At 44.4% G+C, this 26,590-nt stretch overlaps 1 non-coding gene across 1 annotated transcript; it reads right to left on the reverse strand.

The window, feature by feature from the left end:
- Positions 1-18,670: 18,670 nt before the first annotated feature.
- LOC121275516 lies at positions 18,671-18,777 on the reverse strand. The gene has a single exon (XR_005942486.1). It is a non-coding gene; the product is annotated as a U6 spliceosomal RNA (small nuclear RNA).
- Positions 18,778-26,590: the final 7,813 nt, after the last annotated feature.

Below are 26,590 nucleotides of genomic sequence, written 5' to 3' on the forward strand. Positions count from 1 at the left end.
TCTTCAGAGGAGTGCACTCAGAGTCAGGTTTGTGGCACCACGAGCGGCTCGGCTGTGCACCGGGGAGGAAGAAGAAAGAAAGAGCAATAGTGATAGGGGATTCATTGATTAGGGGATCAGACAGGCATTTCTGTGGCCATAGATGTGACTCCAGGATGGCATGTTGCCTCCCTAGTGCCAGGGTCAAGGATGTCACTGAGCGGCTGCAGGACATTCTTCTAGGGGAGGGTGAACAGCCAGAGGCTGTGGTCCACATTGGTACCAATGACTTAGGTAGGAAGGGGGATGTGGTCCTGCAATCAGAATTTAAGGAGCTAGGTAGAAAACTAGCAAGCAGGACCTCAAGTGTAGTAATCTCCAGATTACTTCTTGTGCCACATGCCAGTGAGTACAGAAATGAGAGGAAAAGGCATATGAATACGTGGCTGGGAAGATGGTGCAGGATGGAGGGCATAGATTCCTGGGACACTGGGACTGGCTCTGGGGGAGATGGCACCTGTACAAGCCGGACTGGTTGCACCTGAATAGAGCTGGGACTGGGTTCCTTGCAGGGCATATTGCTAGTGCTGTTGAGAGGACTTTAAACTAACTCAGCAGGGGTGTGGCAACCAAGAGAAAATATTAGAGAGGAATATCAGGGTGCACAAAATACTGGGAGGGACAGATAGCATTAGTATAGAGAAGAGTAAGTTAATAGGTGAAGTTGGGGTGAGGGAGAAAGTAACAAAATCTAAATCAGGGTTACTATGTATGTATGTGAATGCATGGATTATAGTAAATAAGATTGGGGAGTTACAGACGCAGATTGCCATGTGGAAATATGATGATGTGGTGATAACAGAAACCTGGCTCAAGGAAGGGCAGAACTAGGTGTTAAATATCCCCGGGTACAAGGTGTTCAGAAAGATTGGAAGGGAAGGAAAGGAGGAGGGATGGTGGTATTGGTTAAGGAGAGCATTGCCGTGCTGGAGAAAGAGGATGTCCCAGAGGGTTCAAGGAAAGAATCAATTTGGCTAGAGGTAAGGGACAAAAAGGGTATAATTACATTGCTTGGTGTAGTCTGTAGACCACCAGCTACTGAGAAGGACGTATGTGTCCAATCCAAGAAGAAAAGATGCACTGTTGGACCTGGTTCTTGGAAATAAGGTGGGCCAAGTAGATCAAGGGCAGAATTTTTCAGTCGGCTTGCAGGGATGGGCCTGACACGCTGACGCATAAAATGACACGCAATGACATCAGGCATGCGTCCTGATGTCATCACGCATAGCTGCGATGTTTCGTTTGGCAGGTGCACGCTGAAGTCAGCTGCTCGCCTGCCAATATGTAAACGGCCTATTAAGGCCATTAAAAAATTAATTGAAGTAATTATTAATACTGCTCACCCAACCTTACGGTTAGCGGGCAGGCAAAAAGGCCAAGCGGCCTTCGCGTTTTTTAAGGAAACCTCATCAATGAGGGGGATGAGGTTTCCTAAAGCTTTTATTTAATAAATAAAAAATTTTCATGCACATAAAAACATGTCCCATCTCATACAAAAACAGAATTACCTGGAAAAACTCAGCAGGTCTGGCAGCATCGGTGGAGAAGAAAAGAGTTGATGTTTCGAGTCCTCATGACCCTTCGACAGATCCCATCTCATATTGAGGGGACATGTTTAAATAAATTTTTGACCCATTTATTTAATTTTTTCCATATCGATTCAATCTCCCCGAGGCAGCTCCATGCCTCAGGCAGATTGAAGAGCTCTTTTGGTCGCATCTTACACTGGGCGGGCCTTAATTGTCTCACCTGCGTAAAATGGCAGCATAGAGCTCATCGTGAGTGGCAATTGGCTCCACACCAACCCCCGCCCGCTCCCGCTGAGCCCGCCCACCATATGAAAAATTCTGCCCCAAGTGTCAGTGGGGGAACATTTAGGATACAGTGATCATTGTATCGTACATTTTAGGATGATGATAGAAAAGGATGATGGACAATCCCGAGTAAGAATAATTAACTGGACAAGAGCTGACTTTGATGGGGCAAGAACAGAGCTGGGCCAGATAGACTGGAACAAAAGATTGGTGGGAAAAATTGTAGCTGAACAATGGTTTACCTTCAAAACAGAATTGGTTCTGGCACAGTCAAGGTACATTCCAGCAAGGGGAAAGGTAGGGCTCCCTGATTGAAAAAGGAGATAGAAATTAAGATAAAGAAGAAAAGAAGCTTATGACAGGTATCAGGTAGAAAATACAATTGAGAACCAAGAGGAATACAGAAGGTTCAGAGGGGAAGTGAAAAAGCATATTAGAAAAACAAAGAGGGATTATGAGAAAAGACTGGCAGCCACCATAAAGGAGAATCTCAAAGTCTTCTATAGGCATATAAATAGTAAAAGGGTGGTAAAAGGAGGAGTAGGGATGATTCGGAAAGGGAATTTACACATGGATGAAGGGGCCATGGCTGAGGTATTAAATGAATACTTTGCATTTGTCTTTACCAAGGAGGTAGGTGTTTCCCAGGCCATGGTGACAGACAAGGAAAATCTGTCACTGGAAGGGTTCAAAATTGATAACGAGAATGTGTTGAATAGACTGTCGGTACTTAAAGTTGACATGGCACCGGGACTTGATGCGATGCATCCAAGGATATTGAAGGATGTTAGAGTAGAAATTGCAGGGGCACTGGCCATAATCCTTCAGTCTTCCCTAGACTCAGGGGAGGTGCCAGAGGACTGGGAATTGCAAACATTACATCCTTGTTCAAAAAAGGTTGTAAGGATAAGCCCAGCAATTGCAGACCACTCAGTTTAACTTCAGTGGTGGGCAAGATTCTCGAAACAATTATTCGGGATAGAATTAGTAGTCACATGGAAAAATATAGATTGATAAGGGAGAGCCAGCCTGGATTTCTAAAAGGGAAATCATGTTTAACTAACTTGCTGGAGTTTTTTGAAGAGGTAACAGAAAAGGTTGATGAAGATAATTCTGTTGATGTGGTGTACATGGACTTTCAAAAAGTATTTGACACAGTGAGAAAGTTATTGCCCATGGAATAAAAGGGCCAGTAGCAACTTGGATACAAAATTGGCTGAAAAATAGGAAGCAGAGAGTAATGGTTAATGGATATTTTTCGGGCTGGAGGAAGGTTTGTAGTGGAGCTCCCCAGGGGCCAGTATTGGGACCCTTGCTTTTCCTGATATATAGTAATGATCTAGATCGTGGTGTGCAGGGGACAGTTTCAAAGTTTGTGCATGGTACAATCTTAGTAAACTATGAAGTGGACAATGTAGAACTTTAAAAGAACATAGACAAGTTGGTAGAGTGGGCAGATAGGTGGCAGATGAAATTCCATGTGGGGTAGTGTTAGGTAATGCATTTTGGCAGGAAGAACATGGACAGACTATATAAAATAAGCAGTGAAATTTTGAAGGGGGTGTAGGAGCAGAAAGACCTGGGTGTGTAATGTGAATAGATCATTGAACGTGGCAGGATAGGTGTAGAGAGCAGTTAATAAAGCATATAGTATCCTGGGCTTTATTAGAGTACATAGGGTACAAGAGCAGGGAGGTTATGCTGAATTTATATAAGACCTCAGCTGGAGTATTGTGTACAGTTCTGGGTGCCACATTATAGGAAGGATGTGAACACATTGGAGAGAGTGCAGAAGAGGTTTACAAGAATGGTTCCAGGGATGAGAAACTTCAGTTATGAAGATAGATTGGAGAGGTTGGGACTGTTCTCCTTGGAAAGAAGAAGGCTAATAGAAGATTTAATAGAGATGTTCAAAATCATGAGGGGGCTGGACAGAGTAAAGAGGGAGAAGCTGTTCCCGCTCATAAAGGGATCCAGAACGAGACGACACAGATTTAAAGTGATTTGCAAAAGAAGCAAATGTGATGTGAGAAAAAACATTTTCACATAACAAATGGTTCTGGTTTGGAACGCACTGCCTGGAAGTGTGGTGGAGGCAGGTTCAATTGAGACATTTAAGAGGGCATTAGATGATTATTTGAATAGAAACAATGTCCAGGGATATGGGGAAAAGACAGGGCAATGGCACTAGGTCATAATGCTCATTTGGAGGACCAGTGCAGACACGATGGGCCGAATGGCCTTTTTCTGTGCCGTTAAAATCCTGTGGTTCTGTGAAGTCAAACAATAAAAAATAAATTGTAGCCAGCCCGGACTACACAAACTCCTTCATGCGTAGTTTCTGCTATGAATTGGAAAACAAATAAGAGGTTTGTTACTCTGTGGCGCTAACAGCGTTCCGCTTCACTCTTGCCTGCCAAGATCTAGTATATTATAATTATTAGGGCTTATGTATTATTATCTTGGATAATTGCAAAACAAACAGAAGCTCCAGTCCAGAAACATCGATACTCCAGTTAACCTGAAGGCTGAGGACTTTCAATTTCTCTTACATGCTGTCTGCTGTAGCGCGCATCTAGGTAACTGGATATAAATAACCTGCACGGTGAACTCATGGACATTACTGTATTATCTTGAACGCCTTTTCGAAATAATGTCACACAACAGGCGTTTACATTAATCTACTGCGCCCTGACCTATGTAAACCTTAAACATGCACGTGGCAACAATAGCTAATGCGCGGCCACAGACCTGCAATATCGGGGCAAATGTCACATTGAGATAATTGCAGCTATAATTTTGCTTGTTCACCTTTAAATCCAAAGCATCTCGTAGCAGGAGACCAGGAGACTGCATTGATAGTCATGCGTAACCCCCACATTTTATCTCTGACAAAAACAGCTCTAAATAAGTACGCATGTATAAACTCCGAATGATTTCTGGTGGGGGGTGCTCACAAATACAGCACCCATCCAAATTTCACTTGCACCTTAGAGCAATGACTATAAAATATTGGTGCGAATCTTGGGCTAGGCTTTGGCAGCACATTTTAAAATCATGCAAATCCTAAAATGACGCGTGACATCCCGTTCTGTCCCAAACGCCGTGTGGCACAACTCCAGATAATGAATTGTCAATGAGGGGAAACAACTGACCAATGATGGTGGGCTGAGAAATCAGATTGCAAACCGGTCGTGGAATAAAGCAACGCTTTGATTCATATGAGAATAAAGCGGGGGAGGCAGTACGGTTTTTTAAAGTATTCTATAATCTTTAACTGTACATTTTAGGAATGCAATGTTCGATAAAAAAGAACATTTTAAATGCAACCCATTTTCTTGTTTTTTTCTTCTTGTTTTTTTTTTCTCTATGATTGCCAGGAGATTTTTTTTTAATAATTCCATTAAGGTCTCAATGAAAAAAAAGCTTCTTGTGTCAAAGCCAGAGCATTGACGTCAGTAGCTTTGACGTCAACAGCTGCTCTCCCAAACCTGAGTGTTTGGTTTAGAAAGCACCGAACAGCTCATCAATAAAAAGAGCTGGCAGAACACTGAGAAGGCGGGGGGATTATCAATCTCCTGAGGTTCAGCAACCTTCTGGGAAAAAATGCAAAGAAATCTGAATTTACTCCCCCTTCCACGTTATAGTTTTAAGAGCTTTAAGAGCCCTCACGGCTGCTGACAATATAGATTGATCCATAACATAGAAGACAAAACATATGGGCAAATGGGAAAATCCTAATAAGATTGATTTTTACAGGATCATTTCATTGTGTGTCGCCGCTGAGTGCATCAATTATAATTGCAGTCCGTGTCATGAAGACCCCACTTGTGTTCTGTATGCGATCGATGTGACCCCACTTGTGTCTCTTGTGATATGTGGTCTGTTAACGCTTTCAATTGCAGTGGCTCCCCTTGATTCGTAAGGACAGCTTGCATTGCAATACCACAAACTCCCGGTGGAAAGGAATCCTCGATTAGGCAACGATTTTCCGCGCAACTGCATTTATTTTTCATTCAGAGATCAAACTCCGTTTTTAAAGAGAAACACTGAATTGAATCCCACCCCCGAAGAGGAAACGCATAAACGCAAAAGTAATTTAATTACTTAGGACCAGTTGAAAGGTTTCGGCTGCCTTCTGACAGGAGGCAAGGCAGATACCATAGTCAGACCTCAATGAATGAAATCTGTCTCAGTATTTGAGACCTCATGCAAGGCCATGGACCTGAAACCTTACTCCACTCTCCATAGCTGCTGCCAGACCTGCTGAGTATTTCCAGCATCTTCTGCTGTTTATCTCAGTATTTGACTGACCAGCGATTGTCTCACATGTACGAAAGGGATTGATAACCTAGGATATTTCCAATGTGACAGAGCTTGTAAACAATGTTTTCATGTACACCGAGTAAAAAGAGGAGGGCTTATCTACAAAATAGCAACACGGAATTATGCAAGTGATTTATTGCTCCTGGGAAAAACTATATGCATTCGTTATTTTTTACTCTGTTGCAACAAGTACCCTCTCCCTCTCTCTGCTGCCTGGTTTGCCGCGGCGATGTTAAACGCCCGCCGCTGAGCTGTGTGGAGTTGTCTTGCTGGTATTTCACTATTTTTTAATTACCCACAGAACGATTAGAAGAAAAACAAAGTTCTAGTCTATTGACATAAGTCCAGTCCTCGGTAGCAATTGCGTAGGAAGCTTCTTATCATTTTAATTGTAGTCTCGATGCCATTTAGAGCCGAGGCTTAAACGTCAATGGCTGTCGGCTGGACGTGAGTGTGGTGTCTAACTGCTGTCAGTCTCCATGTAACACTTACTCCAACTTCTCGGCTCTGTCAACCAGCACCTCTGTGATGCCACTGACGCGCAAAAAAAAAACACACAAACTTCTAACGGTCCGGCTAATGGGAATGATTAATTCAAACTTCAAGATTTGTTTCAACTGCGCGCCTAAGGAGACGGATGTGAACCGCATACGGAGCTGAGCGAGGAGAAATCTCCGATTCTCGGCGTTTCATTTGAGGCTGGAGAGGTCGTTCACGGTCCGAGCGTGTGCATTTTCCTCATGTTCAGACAAGATTGTGTATTAAAGTATAATTCTGCAACGAAGCGAGTGCTGGCCGCTTGGTAAAGAGGACTTGGAGCATGAGCAGCGGCACAGCCTGGCTCTGAGAGGGGGCGGCTCTGGGACCCTCACACCGGAGGCTCCAGAAAATCCTTTGACAATGGGGTGAAGCAAGTTTCGAAGACATTTTTCATGTGAAATGACGGACCCTCACAAAAGAGAAGTCCCTGTGCTAAATGCTGTGTGACACGATTACGTTACAGTTCTCACTGAAAAACCAATTTCCTCAACAATATTTGAACAAGATGCTCGCTGGACAACGGGCTGGAAAATCACCAAGGGACAAAATGCGGACTGATCACTCGACCTGCGTCCAGTTTGCCCACAGAAACTGGATTACTGATCAGCTTTACACATTGCAACTAAATCTATCGATTCTCGCCCCTTTTCCCTGGTGCCCTAGGTGTTCAGTTACCAGTTGCCCCAAAGCCCAAGTGTTGAAGCTGCAGCGGTTAAGTGAGGGGCACTCACACCCACTCCCCTGCCCAGAGGAGGAAAGTGGGAGCAGACTTTTACGCAAAAGACTATTCGAAGTAATCTTGGGCACACGTGATGCACCAGCTCGGATCCGCACTGCACGGTCCTGCCTCCTCCTCTGTGCCTGGGAAAGACGCGGCTGCCTTTTCACCCCGGTCACACCAGCAAGTTTCATACAAGAGGTGAAAAGAGGAGGACAAGACCCTGGGGATGAGCAGCGAGCCCTCCGGTGCACGGTGCCCGATCTCGGAAGTGAAAGAGAGGGGTTGAGGCGGGGAGGGGGTGGGGGGAAGGGTGGGAACAGGCTCGCATTGGCACGGCCACTGGCATCTGGGCCATTTCTCTGGGACTCGCTGCCCTCTTCCTCTTCATCGTCAGCAGCAAGTCTCCCTTCCCTTAACTGTGAATTCCTGTCCGACCTTCATTCGCACCGCCGTCAGCCCCTGCTGTAGAAAAGGGGGACAATCAGATTAAGCAACACACACAAACACACACACATCCAAACATCTCGCCGATGTCGAAAAAACGAAAAACTCTTGAAGGATCTCCGGTCCTAGACACCTCGCCATCTTTGAGCGCGAACGATCAAGGTAAGAGTCCTATCCACAAGGTGCATTTCTACATAGTCAGTGAGTGCCAAATCTGTAAACTGTGCACAGGAATGCCTAGTCTTCCCTGTGTTGTTCGTGCCTAGATGCCATGGAATGACCATGGAGATGCTCCAAGCTTTGTGCAACTTCTGGCCAGCAGCGCGCAGAGGGCTGAGTGGTCACATCTTCAGTCTCAAATTGATCATTCTCATCGATTAATGTCACAGGGAAAGGCTAGCACAGTTTGGCACCACAGCTGTGTAACTAATGACCGTTTAGAGATTAGATATGTTTTTAAAAGCTCTATTTTAGTTCCTTGTTGGGTTTTTGTGGCTTTTAGCGCATCTGCTGTCAACTGGCCAGATCGCATCATTGAGTAGTGAAAGTAGGACTGGGGCCGAGTCTGGAACAAAGGCTGGATTTCCCAGAGTCCACTCTGCAGAGGCCACTAGTTGTGTTCTACTAATAAAGTGGAAGGTGCAGCATATAAAGATCTAAAAAATACACTCATATAATAGATTTTGTTTTCATCCTGATTACGTTCGACTACAGGAAGCTAAGCCATTTTAAGCAGAACATTTCCACTCGACATGACCACATAAGGGGACTATGGTGTGTTTTGCAGAATTGTATTCAGCTGCTAACACGCCTTCAATCAAAAGGGGAAATTTGAATTACAGATTGAAATATGCGTCACTGGAGCCTACATGAATAGTAAAAAATCTAAATCAAAGCTTAGAAAATAAACTACATTCCTCTTTGAGACTGGAAAGCAAGTAATTGGAAAATCGTCATTTTATAACCTCTTTTATATTCACTTAGCCCAATAGGTTAAATAATTGGGCCTATCCTGTATAACAATTGTCCAGGTGCAAATATAGAATTTACCTGCAATTATAACTTTAGGAAGAAATGTCATTGATTTTTACAGTGCTGCAAGATTCTGACGAGGCTGTTGTGGCAGTTTGTGTTTTGACTGCATTTTTTTCTCCTCCATTTAGGAATACTTTAATTTATTTTTTGTATATTCATTATGGAAACACAGCAATTAAGGATACAGTTCACTTGGTGTGATATTTAGTTAGCCTGTGACCATCACTTCAATGGTGTTTTAAATTCACAGCACTGTTTGAGATCCTGGAAACATGAGGCATTATTTTGTAATGTGTCAGAATTAAGCAGAAAACAAAAGGAACCCAAGGCCTTCTTAATTCAGTGGTTCTGGTATTTTCCCTTCTCCCTCTAATTAAGACACATTTTGCTGGCAAAATACAGTATCTCTGCATATGGACATTCTGCTCTTGTAATATTTAATAAAGAATATTATTTTTGTTACTCTGGATATCTTGTACTGTAATGCACTCACATCATGTTGCATGTTACACCAATGATAGCCACATCTTCTCATATCTGTCTGTTTGTAAATGAAACATTCCATCTAGCTGTCAGCAATGTATGGTCAGTCTTGTATTAATTTCAGGAAAAGTGATAAAGCCATGTTTTTGCATACAAGTCCCAGAATAGATCAGCAGCTCATGTACATTTTCTTTTGTAATTTTCCCCTCCATTTCAATTTTATTCTTATAGGGTACATAATATATCCTTAATTGATTTCTGAGAATAAATTGAAGCTACCTGTAGTTTGGATGAATGACAAGAATGATGAACAATGAAAGATGATAAACAATGGAATATGACAGTAGAGGTGGAAAATCAGAGAACACTTCCAAAGTGTTTTTCAATTTCGTTTGCAAAATGCCAGGTTCATTGCCTTTCCAGAAAACCTAGCAAAACGTATTAAACATCTGGAATTTGGTTTTGTGCAGCACTATCTGAGTTGAATATATCAGTTGAGATTGAGTGGGCAAGTGACATATAGCTAGGCCTCTGGCAATGCTGTACCCAATTCATCACTAAAAGCCAGATGAAAAGGACCAACAATCAAACTCATTGATTTGTATTTCATTTGTTTTTCACCATGGCCAGCATGAGAAAGTACTTGACTTCCACTCAACACCTATCCACAATGATAGGACTGAAATTGGGAGCTGCACGCTGCTGGGAATCACAGGGACAACCATTTAGCATGCTGGTATTGCACATGTGATACCACCATGTTCCTGCTTATATGACATAAAGAACAAACTATGGTAGGATGGCTGTTTACAAGATGGAAACATGCTACTTAAAGTGGTATTTTCCAATAGAAATTGCTTACAAGTCACAGGTGTGGCTACAGTGACAGTCACGTGCACTTTGTAGTAGGAGAGAAACCGTACATACACATACACAATAAAGGTAAATGTATTACATTTATATATTTACCTAATAAATATCCACCACTATTCAGTAACCAGGGAAGTAAAGCACCTACAATGTTCAAAAAACATTTGCACTCGCTTTTGTCTTACTATTTTACCAATAAATGCACAAAAAATTGAATCATGCATGTGTGAGTGAGTATTGAGGTCACATGCCCACTGATAGTCTATACTTTTTATTTGATTATCAGAAATACAATTATTTACATTTGGATTCACAATTAGTTACATGTGACTAGTGGCTACTGTATTGGACAACACTAGCTTAAAGCATGTTGCTCTAAGCTTGTCCCAGTTGAGTTTGTTTGTCCACCTTAGATGTTCTTGCCCTGTAGTAACACATTTGAAATGCAACCCAGTAATTACTGTTGGTTATGTCTCATGAATGATTAACACACCCATATGGCATTCCTCTTTCTGCTTTTTTAAATAGAGATGTTAATCTATTTTAAATGTCATACAAAAAATCATGAAATATTATTGTGCTATCACTGCCAACTATTAATTTTGAGCCTTTTACCTCTGTTGCATCTTGTTAATGAAAATGTAAACAAAATTACCAACCATTTTACTTGCCAAACTCAATGGGATCTTTTGAGTTCTTCATACTTCTTGTAGAAATATTCACTTCAAGGAAAGATAACTGTGACTACAAACCATCAATATTCAATAAAACTGGGCATGAACTTCCTTTGTACTGGCAACCTTCACTCAGTCTTCAGCGCTCCTGAACTGTGGCTAGGCTGTTTTAACAACTACTAGTCTTGGGTCCCGGAGGTAGTGGTCTTGTGTTAATTTCAGGCTAAATCTTTTCTTAAGTTGCTTATATTTTGTTAAATCAGGGTATCACATTACAGGCACAAAAAGGCCTTGGCCTGGATTTCTTTTGAATTTTTGGGGCGTAAATGGAACAAAATGGATTCTTAACAGTTACTGCATGAAATCCACCATAAAGAAGCTGCAACTGAATTCTCCTCTCAAAATTAATGGGCATGTCCCAGCTCATGTGACAGTTTCACATGAGGACACATGTCCTTAAAATTTTTTTTGACCTTTATTACATTTTTCAAGGCTTAAACTAATCTCCCTGAGGCACCTCCGTGGGACTCGGGGAATCCCCCCCAACCCGCACAGGCAGTGCACAGGGCTTCCAGATGCGCATCACACCAATTAAGGCCCATCCAGATAAAATTGCGGTGCACACCCAATTGGGGGCACCGATCGGGTTCGCGCTCTCTCCTGCCCACCCTCCCACCCTTGACAGGGGGAAAATTCAGCCCTTAATGTCAACTTGTCACCATTTGCTCTTCTTTCCATCATTCTCATTCACAAGGATCTGTGCTATTTTTTGCATTTTCTGTTAAGTTTTCTGTTGTTTCTCACTTCTTCAGTTGTCCATTGCTGTCTGTTTTTGGCAAGTGGAGCTCTTGTCCCTTCAGGATGTTTCCTGCTTCTGTATCATATTGCATTCTCTTTTTGACCTCCCATCAATCTTCTGTCATTTTTCCCATTAACAGATTTCCCAATTTACTGTGGCCAGTCTTTGTCTTATTCCATTGAAGTCAACCTTACGTAAATCTAGAATCCAAGTAGCTGTTCTGTGTTTCTCCCTTTCAAGTTCTGTGTTGAACTTGATCATATTATGATGATAATTAGATAAATGTCATGCACCATTAAGCCTAACTAAATCAGGTTTATTACTCATTACTTAATCTAAAATGACATTCCCCCTTGTTGACTCTAGGATATATTTCTGCAGAAAGCTATCCCAGACATACTCAACAAAATCACTACCTTTCTGAAATGTGCTACTCTGCTTAGCCCAATCTATATGGAAGTTCAAATCCTCTGTTAAACCATTTTTGCTATATGCTTGTCTAATCTCTGCATTTATACAATCTACCACTTCACAGCTGCTACCAGGATCCTATACAGAAAAACACGACAGTCTTAAATCTTTTCCTCTTTCTTAATTCTAACCATAGAATCTCCACCGCCTGCTTATCTCTTGTTATAGCCTTCTTACCATTGTGATTTCATCCTTAACTGCCCCTCTACCACTTGCCCTATTTTTTCTGTAGACGATATAACCTGGTATATTTAGTCCCAGCCTTGTCATAAACTCCAAGGTAAATATGTGCCTACAATTCAGTCAATTTGTTCTTTGATACTCAGTGTGTTTGTGTAAGGAATGCTTACTCAGGCCACATGCCCTAACCTGTGCTTCTGCTCTAATATTTTATTCACACATTACTTCTTTCTTTCTCCTGGTTTAATTACTTTACATTTTTTTATCTTTCCCTTTACCTGTAGTACCTAAAGGACAAAGTCTGTTCTAGGCCATTTTGTGCGCAAGTACTGATGATTGTTGTTTCTTTACCTGCATAACATTTTTAGTACTTTGGGGTTTGAGTCAGGGCTTCTTTCACTGCTTCTACTCAGCTCAAAGTATTGTTTTGCACTTCACCCGATGTTATGAGCAGGATGAGGACTTGAAAGAGGTTTGGGTTAGAGGCTCTTAGAGTCAGGCATCACTGAAGGTATCTCTTCCTGACATTCATGCACCAAGATCTACAAAGCAAGAAGGTCTTTATTTAGGATCCCCAAAGCAATTGGTGCCTCACAAGATCCTTCCCATTCCTAAATTGAGAACGATGTCCCAATTCTACATCACCAGCTGCCTTTACTTGAAGTGAGAAGATTCACCAGGAAGTACCAAATAAATATATTCTTCCTTTCTGGAACCCCTCCCCCACCCCCTATTTTAAATCAGTGAACCTACTTGCTCTAGTTCCTAATCTACCATGGCAATATAGTGCTTCCTGAGTGGCATGAAGTAGAGCGTTGAATGGCTGGGATGGTTCTGGAGCCTTGGAGACTGGAGACGATGCTTGTTTCATGATAGCTGCTGTCCCAAAAGGACCAGCCCCTGGTAACCTGATACTTGCCGTAGCAACGTAGAGCCGGGGAAGAATAATCCCAGTGAAGTCTTGGAAGTCGGCCATTTCAGTCGTCAACAATGTCCTTAAATGTTCCTCATGGCCTTTTGATGCTGCATCAGACTTAAAGGTGTTCCACAGATTGTTGCAGTTGCAAGTTGTGGCTTTCTCTCACTTATCCATTATGGCAGGTGTACCTGAGTAAATTGTTCCACTGTCAGCAGCTGGGAAGGGGTGTTCCATAGGGATCAATGCAACACTCTTGTTCACCATTTACATAAATGATTTGAACTGGGAAACTGGTAATACAATATCAACATTTTCAGATGGCACCTCATTGGTATCTGTCTGTCTCAGGAGACAATGGACCATGCCTGGGCTGCATGTTGTTAGTAGTATCTTAATAATATCGTTTATATTGTTAAGATATACAGGTGAAGGACATTGCTTAATTAAGTACATTGATCACATATAAATAAAGAACAGCTGGGACACTGGGTGTTGAAGGAGATCTATGAGACTAAACAAAGTTAATGAACCCTCTTGGTAAAGAAAAGCACTGTGTCTTGGTTTTGATTTCACCAACTGGCCTGGATTCTATTGGTAGCAGAGAATCATTGACTTAAAGGCGCAGATGGGAAACTAAGACTTATTTTCAGACAGAAGGTTGTAATTGGATTTATTTTGGGGAAGAATGGCTGAACCAAGTGTACAGTATCAGTATGATTTTCCACTGTTGTCCTGTGAAGGCTGAATCTTATGACCAATGGAAGAATGAAGTGCATATATGGACACGGGCTACCTCTTTACCAAAGAAAAAGCAAGGTATGTCCTTGGCTCATCATTTGGACATTTAGGAGTGTTTGGATAAACTCTTAAAATTTATGGACAATGTTTATAAGAAAGATGATCTCATAAATGCATATGAGGCATGGTCAGGCTTTGATAAATTTAGAAAGATGGACGGTTAATCCAGAGAAGAGTATATCATGGAATTTAACAGGTTATATACAAGATTGCATAAATTCTATTTGGAGAACCCTAATTCACTGCCTGCTTTCAAATTGTTGGATGGTGCTGAAGTCTCAAACATGGATAGGCTCCTGGTCTTGACTGGAGTTAAATTCTCAGAAAAAGATACACTTTTGGAGCTGTTGTCTGAAGCTTTAAAAAAGGTTTCTGGGGAAACATTCATTTCTAGCCACTTCTATGGACAGGTGGAACCTTTAGCGGTAACACAAAAGATGGAGGATTCATGCTGGCAGCATTTTGAGACCACTTAGATATGGAATGCAAGCATCTATACAAAAGAAGAACCACAAACAAAAGAAATGAGGATAGAGAACCTTTTGGTTGCTCTAAAAGCAGAAGCAGCAAGTGATAGACAGGGCTAAGTGATTCCACAACCAACAGATCAGATCTAAGCTCTGCAGTCCTGCCACACCCAATCATGAATGGTGGTGGACAATTAAACAACTCACTGGAGTAGAAGGCTCTACAAATATCCCCATCCTCAATGATGGGGCAGCCCGGCACATTAGTGCAAAAGATAAGGCTGAAGCATTAGGTACAATCTTCAGCCAGAAATGCTGAGTGGGTGATCCATTTTGGTCTCTTCTGGAGGTCCCCAGTATCACAGATGCCAGTCTTCAGCCAATTTGATTCATTTCACATGATATCAAGAAACGGCTGAAGGCACTGGATACTGTAAAAGGCTATGGGCCCTGACAATATTCCAACAATAGTACTAAAGATTTGCACTGCAGAACTTGCCTCATCCCTAGCCAAGCTGTTCCAGTACAGCTACAACACTGGCATCTACCCAACAATGTGGAAAATTTCCCAGGCATATCCCGTACACAAAAAGCAGGATAAATCCAACCCTGCTAATTACTGCCCCATCAGTCTACTGTTGATCAGCAGTAAAACGATGCAAGGGGTCATCATCATCATCGAGCGGCACTTGCTTAATAATAACCTGCTCATTGATACTCAGTTTAGGTTCTGCCAGGGCCACTCAGCTGCTGACCTTATTGCAGCCTTGGTTCAAACATGGACAAAAGAGTGGAACTCCAGAGGTGATCTCTGTCCTTGACATCAAGGCTGCATTTGACAGAGTGTGGCACCAAGGAGCCCAAGCAAAACTGGAGTTAATGGGAATTGAAGGAAAACTCTCCACTGGTTGGAGTCACACCTAGCACAAAGGAAGATGGTTGTGGTTGTTGGAGGTCAGTCATCGCAGCTCTGGGACATCATTTCAAGAGTTCCTCAGGGTAATGTTCTAGGCCCAACTATCCTCATCTGCTTCATCAATGACCTTCCTTCCATCATAAGGTCAGAAGTGCACATGTTCGCTGATGATTGCACATGTTCGCTGATGATTGCACATGTTCGCTGATGATTGCACATGTTCGCTGATGATTGCACAATGTTCAGCACCATATGTGACTCCTCCAGATGCTGAAGCAGTCCATGTCCAAATGCAGCAAGACCTGGACAACATCCAGGCTTGGGCTAACAAGTAGCAAGTAACATCGTGCCACACAAATGTCAGGCAATGACCATCTCCAACAAGAGAAAATCTAATTTTCACCCCTTGACATTCAATGGCATTACCATTGCTAAATCCCCCACTATCAACATCCTGGGGGTTACCATTGACCACAAACTGAACTGGACTAGCCATAAAAATACTGTGGCTACAAGAGCAAGTCAGAGGCTAGGAATCCTGCGGCGAGTAACTCACCTCCTGACTCCCCAAAGCTTGTCCACCATCTAAAAAGCATGAGTCAGGAGTGTGATAGAATACTCTCCACTTGCCTGGATGAGTGTAGCTCCAACAACACTGAAGAAGCTTGACACCGTCCAGGACAAAGCAACCCACTTGATTGGCACTCCATCCACAAACATTCACTCCCTCCACCACCGATGCACAGTAGCAGCAGTGTGTACCTTCTACAAGATGCACTGCAGGAACTCACCAAGTCACCTTAGACAGCATCTTCCAAACCGTCTACCACTACCACTAGAAGGACAAGGGCAGCAAATAGATGGGAACACCACCACCTGGAAGTTCCCCTACAAGCCACTCACCATCTTGACTTGGAACTATACTGCTGTCCCTTCACTGTCACTGGGTCAAAATCCTGGAACTCCCTCCCCAACAGCACTGTGGGTGTACCTACGCCACATGGATTGCAGTGGTTCAAGAAGACAGCTCACCACCACTTTCTCAAGGGCAATTAGGGATGGGTAATAAATGCTGGCCTAGCCAGGAAATCCCAACCCCTTGAACGAATAAAAACAAACAGATGACAGGAATTAGGTAACTATGGCAGGTGGTGAGCCCCAAGAAAACTGAGGAACATTAAACAAGTGTTTCAGATGTGACTCGAAATATCATTATGTGATGAATTATCCGAAATGGAATAACAGGGTTTTTGAAATGACACGTGACACGGAAGGTGATGACACTGATCAGTCAGGAGAAATTGCACTGGTCACAAGAAGCTTTAGTCTGGCAATAGGTGCTTGAGTTGCGGGCTCATTCAACTGTGTTGTGTTAGACAGTTGGTGCATGTCCACAATATATGGAGTGGATTGGTTAAAGTGTTACGTGGATTCTCTAACTAGTGAAGCCTGAAGTAAGGTTAAGGAATGTGAAAGTTCTACTTCAGGTTTGGGAATGGTAACACATTAGGATCACTGAAGAGTGGTGATTCTGTTTAAAATAGCTTTGGTAAACCATTTTAACCAGCACAGATGTAATATCCAGTGAAATACCCTTACTGTTAAGTAAGCCAGTGAAAAAGACTCAAATGAAATTAGATATGGAACACGATAAGGCAATTGTTTTGGGGAAATCTGTAGATTTACACGTTAGACAATTGAGACATTATTGTATCCCCTTAACAAAACCTGACATTTCCACTCACAATGTTAAAGAAGCGTTGATGCCATTGGGGGTAGGAGTTTAAAGAGAAAATGGCAAATTATTTTAAAACTATATCAGTAGTTTGCCCATCCATCTTGTCATAGGTTAAAAATTCTACTAAAGGATGCAGGGGTAATGGATGATGAATATACTAAACTTATGGAAGAGATCAGTGAGAAATACGATATATGTAAAAACAAATGTAGGAGCAGCCCATTGTGAGTCTCCCATTAGCAAGAGAATTGTAGCAGTGGGCTTGAAGGTATAGGATAAGGACAAAAACATTTTTCTCTTAGACTTCATAGACATGGTGACAAGATTCAGTCTGCCAACAGTAATATATAGTAAAGAAAAAAAAGGTAATTGTAGACAACATAGTGGAAAAATGGATAGGGACTGGGGGTGAGGGGCATGGAGGGATGGAATTTGCCAACAATGTACTTAAAAGTATGTGTGAATACAATAACATTGTACTAATGAACACAGCAGGGGTAAGCCCCTTCAGTAATGGGGTTTGTGAAAGAAATCATGCAGTAATTGATGAGATGCTTCACAAAATCTTAGCTGACCAACCGAGCTGTAAACTGACATTTGCCCTGGCGTGGGCAGTCCACGTGAAGAATTCACTTCAAATGGTTGGTTCACGGGTGAAATTCAAAAATACCCTCAGTGATGTGAGCATTATGCCCAGCCTTGGAAGGGACTATGATTAGCTCAATTTTTTCTGAGTACTTAGATGTCATGCATGCAGGGAGAAGGGCATTTATCTAGACTGAAAGTTCAGAAAAATTTGGCGAGCTTTACGGCACTGCATAAGGCCATTGTTGAAGGCTTTTGAAAATACAGATAAATCACATCTACCACATTACCACTGTCTCCTCTCTCTGTTACCGCATCAAAAAATTCATTGGTTAAGAAAGATTTTCCCTTTTGAAATCCATGCAGAATATTCATTATTGTATTTCTTATTTCTAAATGTTCTTCTATTGTCTCCATTAGTAAGGATTCCATTACTTTCCCATCACTGACCTTAAACTGACTGGCCTATAATTGTCTGGACACATTCTATCCCCCTCCTTAAATATAGAAATTACATTAGGTGTCTGCAGGTCTCTGGCACTATACCTTTTACTAACTAATTATTAAATATGTGTAGTAAATGCCTTTCCTATATTCTTTGAAAATATGTAGATGCAGTCCATCCAGACCAGGGATTTCATTCTCTTTGGCCAGAATTTTATGTCCCATGGATGGGTGGGCACACGCCCGACCCGAAAGGACATGAAATAGCACAAGATGATGTCAGGCGAGTGTCCCAACATCATCACGACTTGTGATATTTCACTTGGTGGGTGCGCACAGCAGTTGGAAGCATGCCTGCCAACAACTAAGTGGGCAATTAAGCCCATTAATGATGCAATTAATAGTGATTTTATATGGAACGCTTCACGAAATTGCGTGTCATCCTTGTGCAGGGGCCATGCTAATCTTCTCTGTATCGTTCCAATTTTAGTATATGTGTGTGGCCCATCCACATTTACAGTTCGCGGGAGGGCCATTCTCCCAGTCGGTATTCACAATTTTGTTCAAACCTCGATCCAGAACAGGATGAAATTTCTGTGGAGAAATAAACTAAAGAGATATCCAGGGACTTGTTCTTTGTAAGGTATGCTTTCAGGTGCTTGATTGTGCTGCATGGGCATATTTTGCAGCATTTTCGTTGTTTCCTTTATTCTGTGGAGGTCTGCAGCTCCCTGGGGCTAGATTCACCCACACCCTCAGTTAGACGCCCGTCCTCTTCCCACCCCCACCCTAGCAGCGTTGAGCATTTCTCAGCACGCGTTTCACACTGGCCTGCCGTTAATTGGCCAGCTAGCGTGAAATCGTGGTTGGGGGCGGATCACGGCTGGAGGCCCATTTCTGCTTTCGAGTTCGCCGATTGTGCGCCCAACACACACAAAATTCAGGCCTTTGATTTTGTTTAGTTTATTCAATACATACCCGTTTTCATTTTAAATGCACTTATCTCATTGCTCTTCTCATCATTCAATGTCATGTCCACTTATTCTATTTCCCTGGTGAAGACCAAAACAAAATGATTATTTAATATTTCTGCCATCTCTCTATCATTACCTGTAGTATTATCTTGTCTATCCCTCAATGATTCTATTCCAATCACAGCCTTTTTTTTTTATTGATGTGCCTATAAAGTATTATACTGTTTTGTTTTATGTTTCTTGATAATTTGATTTCATAGTTCCTCTTGACTCCCTAATTTTTTAAGTTCTCTCCTAATCTCTTTGAATTGTCTTTTATCATCACTCCTCTGCTGTCTCTGTGCTTAATGTATATGCCCCCTTTGCTAATCCTTACTTGGCCCCTTATGTTTTTATTCATCCATTGAGTCCCACTAGTTCAGTTTGTTTTTTCTTTTAGTGGAATATATTTTTCCTGAACTTCATTGAATAGAGTTTTAAATGTTTCCCATTTTTTTTTAGTACGTCCTTGTTTGCCAGTATATTTCCCTGCTTTATCTTCACAAGTTCTATTCCCAGCTTCTCAAAATCGGCTTTTTTCCAATCTATTAACTTGGTTTTCATCATACATATGTTCTTCCCCTTCATCATCTTAAAGCGTATTATACTATGGTCACTAGATGTTCCCTACTTTTACATCTCTTATCTACTCTGGTTCATTCTCATTTACTAGGGGTGAAATCGACCGTGGCCTCTGGCATTGGGCCTGCTTGGCGGCATGAGCGGACAATATGGCGAGAAGGCCAGAAATCGGTTTCACGATGTCATGAAACCAGTTTCTGATCGTCTGCTCAGCTTGTTGATGGTGAACCAGCTGGCAAACCATATTTCCTGCCATCGGATGTCGGGAACCTCATTGTAATACATCTGCATATCATTATAAAGCCAGCCCCACCAGAATCATCCGCTCTCAGCTGGATTGTGATTGCATGTCAATGTGTTTCACATATAAGGCCTGCACTTGGCAGGCTGCACTTTGTGGGGAACTCAGAGGAAAGTACACAGTAAGGTTGCACAATGTCCACCCAGGTCGCCTGTTGGGCTTCAAAGTTGAAGCGTGCTGGAGGCATGGGGGCAAAGGCTGCCCTGAGGCTGGGGTGACTTGAGGATGGGGACAAGGGCTGTCCTGCAGTTGAGGCAACTTGGGGCGGGGCAAGGAATGCCCTGTGGTTGAAGATAGTGCACAAGGGGTTGGGGGAGGAGGGAAGCAGCCACACAATAGGGAAACCTTGTATAAAGTGACCATTCCTCCGCAGCTGAGACAGATCAGGTGCAGCCACATTGACATGTGTGGAGTCGGGTCTCTAAGCAACGCAGAGGCATGAAAGTGCCACCAAGTACTCCAGAGCTTTTCACCCCATGGGCACAGACTGCAAACTAATATGAGTGGGCTGCAGAACAATTGGACAACTGAGCAAGTTGTACAATATTCTTGCTAAAGCTGGCCATGGAGCAGTCACTGGTGGAGGTGCTCACAGCCCCTTACAATGTCATCACCCAGTTTGGACAGTCCCCCCCATGATTCAAGCTAACAGTGTCGCCTTGCAGTGTGGGTTACGAGAATGTCTGCATCTGAGCTGAGTGCACAGCATGCAGTCCAATGGGCAAAGCTGCCAACAATCAGTCAGGTGGAGTGGGGCGGAGGTGGTTGGTGTTTTGGGCAGCCATGCAGTGCACTAAATTCAGGCCATCCAAGTGGGGCCTAGCACTCTCTGGGATGTGTTAAGGGGCCTTCAGACTTAACCAAGAGAGGTTCTTAGCTGTATGTCTTATGGCATACAGAACGGAGATGATGGAGAAGAGGGCGATGGAGGCGCTTGGCTGGACAGAGGGAGGAACTGCACTCTCAGGAAGAAGTGGCGGCTGGGGCTCCTGCACACACCTCTGAAGAGCCACAGCGAGCCATCGCTGGTCGGCGCCTAGCTAGACCCAGGCCTTATAGATGCTGCCTTTCATTCCTGCAGATGACCGATAATCAGTGTAGCCAAAGACCGCGCACGTCTAAGGAACTGGTCGGTCACATCTGCCAGATACTACAAGATTTGGTGCCTTGGGCCATGGAGGGCATCCACTGCCAGTGGCAACGAAAATGACCGCGGCGCTCAATTTCAGGGCTACACAGGAGACCTTTGTGGGATATCCACCCACAAATGCATCCATGAGGTCATGGATGCCATCTTCTCGAGGCACACAACTTTGTACATTTCGCCCAGGATCAGGAGAGCCAGGATGCAAGAATGATTGGATTTGCCCAGATCTCAGATTTCCTACAGGTGCAGGGTGCAATCGACTGCATTCACTTGTCACTCAGATCTCCATCACAATAAGCAGTCAACTATGTCAACCACTGGAGAGCTTCAATTTGTTGAATTTGCAGCTGGTATGCAACCACCACAAACGCATCCTGCAGGTATGCGCACAATTTCCAGGGAGTGTCCACAACTCCTACAGTCGGTCACAGATCCCTGACCTCTTCCAGGGTCCACAGAGGCTACAGGGTTGGCTCCTTTGGGACAAGGCTACCCGCAGAGGCCGTGGCTGATGACATCCATGCGGCGGCCTCAGGCTGCATCAGAGTAATGAGGCTCATGCAGCAACTCGCAACTTGGTGGAGCAGACCATCAGGATGCTGAAAATGAGGTTCCAGTGCCTGGGCTGGTCTGGTGAAGCCCTGCAATATAGTCCACAGAGGTTGTAACGCATCATCATTGCCTGCTGTGCCCTTTATAACCTGGCGCTGCAACAGGGAGGTGAGCTGGCTGAGGTGGAGATTCAAGAGCTGGAGGTGTCCTCCAATGAGGAGGACGTTGACGGGGATGAGGGTGAGGAGGTCCTCGAAGGCAATGAGGTCTTCACACTGGATAGATGAGTCAGGTGTGCTCAGGAGGCCCTCATAGCTTCTAGATTTGTGGAGGATGATGACAACAACATGCAGTGAGGATACTCCATAGATCTTCACACAGCCACTGAGAATGCCTGACTCCTGTCTGTCTGGGCTCTGTGATCAGGGTCATATCATGGAGACACAGCCATGAAACTTTAAAAGCATCTTATCCTTTGTTAGCCTTCAGCACCTGACCCCTTCAGGAGCACAGCATCACTGGTCACAGATGCTGAAGAGATGGGGGGCAGTCCCACCTCAAAGGTGCTGAGAGCATTCAGAGAATGACGGAACTCTGTGACACCTACCCACAACATTCTGGCAACAATGACAAGCACTGTTGAGGTGCAGGCATCAATAATGTGTTCAGGGAGTGTGAGGCTGGACCATCACTTTGGTCTGAAGGCTGCACAAAGCACAGGGAAGAGGCCCTAGACTGAGAGACCTGCCTAGATCTTGTGCAGAAAGATTTCACATCTGAGTGATACGGACACTGCTCATCAGAACAAGGAGCCATAGGCAGGGAGACATTCTTGGGAGCTTATCTATAATAGTGAACATTACATACAAGTGATTAACACCTGTGCCCAGGCTGTGCAACTACATATTATTAACTTTCCTAACCATGCCACTGCACCTTGGTGCTCCCTGGACATCCACAACAGAAGTGGAGGCAGCCTGCTGACTGCTACACCCTGTCTTTGACCTTGGCTGGCGTCCTCTGGAGGGCCGAGACCTTGATGGCCCTGGCCTGCTTTTGGGGTCCTGCTGTGTGGCAGTGGCACCCTCCTCGGCCTGTGGAGCTGGGGCTGCTGAGGTCACAGGAATAGGGGATTCGGATGGGCCGGACATTCCCAGAGTCACCTGGATGAATGGTCCCAGGGTGTACACCTGCTGATCCTCCTTCCTATGGGTGCCAGAGGGCCCCTGGCTGACTCCTTGAGGAGAGGGGGTAGTTGGAACGAGATTGGGCTGCTCCACACCCCTCTCTCATACATGCCGATGGAGACCAACTATGGCATCAGCGGTGGAGTTCAGCCTGCACAGCAATGCAGGAGCGATGGCCTGGATCAAGGTCTCCATAGCGGCCATCATCCTACCAATGTTGACCCTGGTGCATTGCAATGCCAGCGCTATCACCTCAGCCTGAAGGTAGACAGATTCCTCCATTGTGCCTTGCAATCTGAGGAGTGCAGCAAGCATCCCTTCCTGATGTTCCCAAGCTGGCCTTTGCAGCTCCAGCAACTGTGACATGACTGAGTCCAGAGGCTTGTCATCTGACTTAGACTCAGCAAATTTCTGGCCTCCAGCAGTCCTCCGAGTGCTGAACAGCTGGAAGTCCCTGCCTCCGCCTGCTATGGACCAGACAGCGCGATGTGCTCACCAGATTGTGAACCCGAGGCTACTGTAAAGCTTAGTCCCATCAAGGTGTGTGTCGCTGCGCTGGTGAAGGGTGTGGGAGAGCGCTGTGATGGGACTTCAGGGAGGTTTCAGTAGATTACTCTTCTGAGCTTCCTTTGGAGCTCGTTTGGAGGCCCTGGGTCATGGACTCTGTCAGCTCTTTGGCAGATATGCCAGTGAAATCAAGGAGAGATAATTAGTGCATGGCAGTGGTCTGTGAAACAGGACACATCACTCACAGCATGGTTGTCTGATGGATGTTGCACTGCTGGATCCTCAGTTGGTAGAGCACTGCCGACCTCATCGTCAGCACAGGAATGGTTCAGGTCCTCGCTGGCCAGCTGGATGGCTCAGTTTTCAAAGTCCATGAGGACCTTGATGTCAGGCATTCCTCCACCAGTCTGTGACCTCTTCCTCTTGTGTGCCAGCTTGTCCTGCATAAATAGAGGTGGAGAGAGTGTAAGCAGGACGCCTGCCGGGCCAGATGATAAGTTTTCTGGCCTATTTGAGTGTTGAGTGGTCCCATGGATGGGATGAGGACAATGAAGGTGTGTGTGTGAGAAAGTGAATGGTGATGTCCCTTGAACTGGCAGTGAGTGAGGGCCCTGTGGATGCTTGATGGGTTTGTGAGTGTGAGAGTTGAGAGTGATGACAGGAGTGACTTACCCTGGTGGAATAGAGGAAATCATTCATCCTCTGGGTGGCTGTCCACTTTTGTAGAACGTTGGCACTGACCAATGCTGCCACCACCTCCCAAGCCGGATTAGTGATTTTGCTGGCCATTCTGCGGCCAGAACAGGGGTAGAGAACCTCACCGGGGTGGTGGGGGGGTGAGGGGGGGGGGTGCTCCACTGAATCCAAAAGGCACTTGAGGGATGCGTCATTGAATCTGGGGGCTGCAGTCTTTTTGCCTTTTGGGGCCATGCCTTCCATGCAGCAGTCCTGGGCTGGAAGCACTGAGTGGTGCCCACAGCTACACTTTAAATACGGTGCCCAGCGTGATGAAGCGGCAAGATGATTGTGTGGCGGGTGAATGAGAGCCTGATGACCATGGAAACGGCGTGTTTCTCAAGAATGCATAATTAATGTGGTGGGTTTGGGATGATACTATTTGAGAAGCCGCCATTGTGGCCAGTGTGTAAAATGTCATTTTACCCACTCACTACCGCATTTAGTGCAAATCTGGGACGATTCCGCCCTTGATCCAAGAATTAATCATCTTATGTTGTGCTTTCTACAAAGCGGATTAGAAAGGAGCCCTGTCCACATTGTAGAGATTCCATTCCCTTATCCCCTTTACGCACTTTCTCTGCCCAATTAATCTAAAGGTAGTTGAAATCACCATGACTATTCTGTTTTTGACTCAATTTGTCTACATATTTCTTTCTGTATCTCCCTTTCACTGTTAGGTGATCAGTATATTACACCTATTAATGCCATTTATCCCTTTTATTATCTTTTATTTCTATCCATATGGATTCTAATGTAGTCTTGCTAATCGTTGTGTCCCTTTTTCTACTGCCTCTGCGTTTTCCCAAATAAGTGCAGCTATTCCACCTCCCCATTTTCCCACTCCATCTTTTCTAAATATGTTATTTCCTGGAAGGTTTAATTCCAAATCCTTTTTTTCTGTAACTATGGGCAGAATCCTGTTGCAGTGGCAAGTGTCCCAGTAGCGGAACCAAAAGTGAACACAACTTCCGCTTGGAGGTGGGAGAGCTGACCATGTGCAATCACAGCCCAGCCAGCTAATTAGCTGTGCAGGGTCAAGGGGCCCATCTAATTGTGTGTCTTGGGAGGGCAGGAAGCCCCCATCATTACCACACCGTGATCGAAGGTCCAGGCACCATATTTAGATGACAGCCAGACAGGAATCGACTCCCTGCCAGCCAGCAGCATTGTCTGACTGTCTGTCTGAGAGGAGGATTTTGAACTTGAATTGCTGCCACACCCTCCCCCACCAGCCATACTTGGATCCCTGTACCCTATCCCCTCCCCCCAGTCACCTTTCACCTTCCCTCCATCACCCTCAACCCTAACCCTGCCTGTGTGACACTCAAGCCACCCACCATCCCCCTTGATCAACTGTCTGTCAACATGGAGCTGCCCTGCCAGCCCCTCGTCACCAGCAAGCTGCCCCCCACACCCCCCTTCCTCGGCACCCTGGATATGCTCTCCCATCACCCTCAACCTGCCAACCATCATCCTTGACCCTCCCTCTATTACCCTTGACCTGCCCTTGTTTACCATGGACTCTCTCAGCATCACCATTGACCTGCCCCCAATCACTCTAGATCTCCCATCTATCATGCTTGTGCTGGTAGGGATTGACCTTCCCTCCATCATCCAGCTCCCTCCCTCTGACCCCCACAACTCTTCTTAAGGCCACCACAACCCGATGTTCCTCCCTTGGATATCCATACCGTGACCTCCCTGGGCAGCCACATTCTTCCCTTCCTTGGATACCCACCACCCTTCCTCGATCAGCTATATCCTGACCTCCTTGGACAGCCACCACCCTCCCTCGATCAGCTTTACTACGACCTCCTTGGACACCACCACTCTCCCTCGTACAGCCATACCCTGAACTTCCTGGACAGCTGCCACCTGAGCTCCACGCAACAGCTCAGCCTCCTCTCTCCTGGTCCAACAAAGTTCCCCATACAAAAAAAGCAGCTTATAAATTTTTTTAAATTCATTCACGGGATGTGGGCTTTGCTAGCTGGGCCAGCATTTATTGCCCATCCCTAGTTGCCCTTGAGAAGGTGGAAGCAATCGAGCATTGCTCTAAATCCACCAGGAAGGCTACCTTGCCTGCTGCATGCCACCTCTAACCAGATGTGAATCTGAAGGCATGTGTTTCTCTTTTGTTGCAGACTTAATTGCAAAGGTACAATTTAATCTGATGACCATGTGTTTTAATAAGCATGCATGACATGCTAGTACATTAAAAATAGGTTCCCACTGCTTTCCATTGGGAACCACAATCTGTCTTTAATCTGCTGCCAATTTACTTCCCAACTTTCATCCTA

Source organism: Carcharodon carcharias, chromosome 2 (genome assembly GCF_017639515.1).
Source record: "Carcharodon carcharias isolate sCarCar2 chromosome 2, sCarCar2.pri, whole genome shotgun sequence".
In the NCBI taxonomy this organism is placed as follows: domain Eukaryota; kingdom Metazoa; phylum Chordata; class Chondrichthyes; order Lamniformes; family Lamnidae; genus Carcharodon; species Carcharodon carcharias.